The sequence below is a fragment of the Schistocerca piceifrons genome, chromosome 7, assembly GCF_021461385.2.
Source record: "Schistocerca piceifrons isolate TAMUIC-IGC-003096 chromosome 7, iqSchPice1.1, whole genome shotgun sequence".
Taxonomy (NCBI): Eukaryota; Metazoa; Arthropoda; class Insecta; order Orthoptera; family Acrididae; genus Schistocerca; species Schistocerca piceifrons.
The window spans coordinates 442,285,385-442,289,903 of NC_060144.1; positions in this window are offsets into that span (position 1 = coordinate 442,285,385).

Here is a 4,519-nt window from a genome sequence, read left to right on the forward strand (position 1 = left end):
ATAATACAATGCAGTAGCAAAAAAAATGTGAAACAGTCACGATGTTGAGATGTCATAAGGCAAAAAAAAAATGTCAAAGTCGACTGGTGTGTGTTATATCTTAACTATTTCATAGTGCATACAAACAAAACTGGAGTACAGTCATATACACAAAAAAATGGAAAATGTGCACGGTCTGATGTGTAACGACAAGAAAAGCGACCTGCTAACCTTACCTTGCCGGGCACTTGCCAAGAAAAAATACGATAATCATCAATAATTAGTCAGGTGAATTAATTGCATTAGTAAATGGCATCATAGTGTGTTGAATCATACAGTGGTTTCACTCAATAAACGGTTTAATGTTTGATATATGGTGATTGCCTTTCGATTTTCTGGTTCTCAAAGTTTCGACGTGTACAACATTGGGGTGAGGGATGCTGCGAATCCGATATGGACCTGCGTATAGAAGTTCAAATTTACTGCACTTACCTTTTAATTTACTGGATAAATAGTGTGTACGTATCAATATCTTCTGTCCAACGTGAAAGTCGCGGCGTGTACAAACCTGTTTTTGCTGTCTTCTCCGGCGCTCTGCGGCACGTTTGATGTTGTTCAGCGCAATGTCAATTATTTCGTGGTGTCGTAGTCGCCTACAGTTGGGTAATTTTACTAATTCTTTAATTTTGTTCGGTGGTTCAACGTTTTTCAGTATAACAGTCGGAGATAGCATAGTGGATTCATTTGGAATGGAATTAATTACATCTTGGAATGAGAGTATGGGTGTATCCCAATCAATATGTCTTTTGTGGCAGTATATTCTACACAGTTTACCAATTTCCTTCATTAATCTTTCACAAGGGTTCGAAGAAGCGTGGTACTTGGATATATAGATCAGAGAAATGTTTCTGGCTCGTAACATGCGTGTCCATACGCTACTACGAAATTGTGATCCATTGTCAGAAATTACTTTCATTACATGCCCTACATGAGATAGAAAATGTTTTACAAATGCTTTCGAAACAGTTTTAGCAGTAGCTTTGCGTAACGGAGTGAAAGTAACAAATTTTGAAGTGAGCTCAACAGCGACAAATATGTAGCAAAAACCTCTGTTAGTTCTGGGAATCGGACCAAAAATATCTACAGCGGCCATATGTCTTAATTTAACAGGTATAATGGGATATAATGGAGGAATATGTGAAGTGGTGTCTGATTTAGCTTTCTGGCAAATTTTACAAGACGCTAAAACTCGTCGTATACGTTTCTCCATGTTGGTAAAATAACAGTTCTGTCTCAGTATAAGAAAACATTTTCGTGCTCCGTAATGTGCGTAGCTTAAATGAGTGTACCAAATTAATTTGTTAACCAGTTCGTCAGGTATGCATAATAACCAGCTGTTGCTGTCAGGATGAGAGCGGCGAAACAGAATGTCATTGCGTACAGTGTAGTGGTTCCTAATCGTAACATTATTCTTATCTTGCCAAAGGTGTTTAATTTCTTTCCACACATTGTCTTTATTTTGCTCCTTTGCTATGTCCTGTAATGACGATGAAATAAAGTTTTCAAATGCAACTTGCTGAATGTACATGACATTGAAATTTGTTTTGCAGAAGTTGGTTGCTACGTCTTGCTGATTGTTGCCGAGAGAACGCGATAGTGCGTCTGCTATAACATTTTGTGTGCCGGGAATGTGAACAATTGTAAAATTAAATTCCTGTAAATAAAGTTTCCATCTACTTAACCTGTCGTGAGTAAATTTAGCCGAGAGTAAAAATTGTATCGCTCTGTGGTCTGTGTAAACGGTGGTATGTCTGCCATAAAGAAAGTGCCGAAATCTCGTAAAAGCCCATACAACACATAATGTTTCAAGTTCTGTAACGGAATAATTTCGCTCAGCAGGTGACAAAATGCGGCTTGCAAATGCGATGTTTTTTAATAACTGTTGAACCATCTTCTTCTATTTCCTGGAAAATATGTACGCCTAAAGCGGTGTTGGAACTGTCGGTGGCAATGGAAAAATTTCTGGTAAGATCTGGGTGCGATAAGAGTGGAGGATTCAACAAAGCATGTTTCAAATAACATTCTCGTGAACAAAATTCTGCGTGTCAAAAGTAATGTTTGCGTTACTGTAATATGCAATCTGTGCTGTATCTGGTTAAAATCTATCGTACGTCCTGTTATTTACGGGAGGATGCTGTGGCATTTCGACTATTTGAACTGCTCTGTTATTTCTTACTGACGTATTACGCTATCGATGACACCTATTGTCTGTTTCATTCATGATTATTTGTTGTTGCTGATGTTGTTGCTGCTCATAAGATCGACTGTTATTAAATGTTCGCTGAAAATTGTCTTCATTATTTTTACGTCTGTCGTAATAGTCATTCCTATACGGTGCATTACGATAGGAATTGAAATACTGTCTTCTTTGTACGTAGTTGTTTCCTTGCTGACGTACATTACTATTTGTTGTAGCTGAGACTTTACGTGCACGCGGCGAAACATTAAAGTTTGGTTGACCTTGTAGACTGCATTGTTGGTTACGTATGCTAAGCGGCTGACTTTCATGCTATTGTGGTGAAAAACATCTATTGTTACAAAAATGTGGTTGCGACTGCCGAAAATTTTGTACATACTGATGATTACGATTTTTATCTGTAATTAAAATTACGGCGGTAGTTGTCATTACGGGAGTGCCTACTGAAAATTGTCACATTCAGTAAAATATTTCTCATATCCGGTTTTCGTTACTCGTTTCTTAATCCTAGGTAGAGCAATAGTTAAAGAGCAGTTTGGATAGATATAAAGGATAGTAGAAGAAAAGGCAGCAGTGCAGAAAACTAAAGATGAAACAGCACTACTACAGCTCGGGGCCCTATGCTCGCTACGGCACATATTCATTAAAGCGTAATGAATCCCCTGAGGTCAATTACGCACTGCAAATAAATTTTAGCTTTTGCGTTACAGGCAATTGCGGTATAAATTCAAAAGCAAATAGTTGTATCCAAGTTAAATCTAGTTTCTTCATTATAGGCAATGCTGTTGTAAATACAAAAATAAATTGTCGCATCTGGTTCAAAGCTAGCTTCCGCATTACACGCAATAGCGGTGAAGGTACAAAAATAAATTGTCGTATACAGCTCAAAGCGTGTACCTGTGTTCTGTTATTATTAAATTCTTTACATTTTCTTACAAATGCAAATTGCTTATAATCAACGTTCTCATCATTGAATTTGAAAACACGTTCGGCTTTGTGTGTGAATCTGTTCGTCTGTGTCATTTCGGATTTCAAGTTGAGTAGCTTTTCAGATTTTAAGTCGCGTGGCTTTTCGGATTTTAAGTCTCGTAGTCTCTGTAAATTGCTCACATTATACGCGCTGCGTAAGTCTGACAAATGTTCACAAAGTGACGTCTGTTGTGGAATGTTATTAACTGAAATGTTTTTCATCTCTGTTACTTCTTGTTGTAAATTTGTTAACTTCCTACGTAACGTGTTGTTAGATGAATCGATCTCATTAATTGTCTGCTGTAAGTTTTGAAATTCAGGTGTTTGGTTAAATGAAATCGGTGCAGTATCGTCTGATTTATTGTCATTAGCATTTTCGATAACATCAATACGACTGGCCAATTCATCACATTTTTCAGTCAGTATTTTAACCTGATCATCGGTCTTAGAATCAGACGCATTAATCTGTTTTTGCAACTTGCGTGTAGTTTCGCTCAGTTTTTTAACATCAGCTTTGATGACATCGCAATCCTGTGTTAGATCTAGTTGTTCGAATCTATCTGTCACTGTTTGAATATTTACTGTGTGTGTATCTGTTTTTGCTTTAAGATCAGAAATTTCATCCTGTAATTCCGCGTTCAATTGTTCTATGGTATTAATTTTGTCGGACACTGTAGTAATATTATTGTCTACATACGTCTTCGCTTTCGCGAATATTTTACGTTTGTCCTCTTGTCTCTGTGCAGTGATTGTTTCCATGACTTGTCGTTTTACTTTGTTTTGATCTTGAATAAATCTGCGGAAACGCGTATTACTGTTCTGTATGTGCTGACTAAAGCGCTCGTTAATCTGAGTGTTCTGCTGTTCGAATTTCGCGTCTATCTTTGCGTCCATAGTGCGCGAAAGTTCTACCGTCATTGCTTTAAACTCGTCCCGTAATTGTGCAGCTTTTTCAGAGCATTGTTTAGCGACTCCGCTAATTTCGTCTCTGAGTGTTTCTGTTGCGACTGTTTGCATTTCTCTTAATTCTTGCGCAACAGATTTAATTTCTTCGCTATTTTTTTGTGAACACGCCTCAATTTCCGCGCGCAACTGTTCCTTAGTGTCATGACACTGCGCGGCAACAGCTTTAATTTGTTCACTAAGCTGCCTCGAATTGTCGTCAAATTTTTCATTTTGTTGTCTGAGCTGTTCACTAAGTTGTTTGAAATTCTCTTTAAATTGTTTGTTATCTACACTCTGTTGTTTGACTTGTTCATTAAGTTGTTTGAGATCTTTACTACTGTTGTCTTGTTTTTCGATCTGTTCACTAAG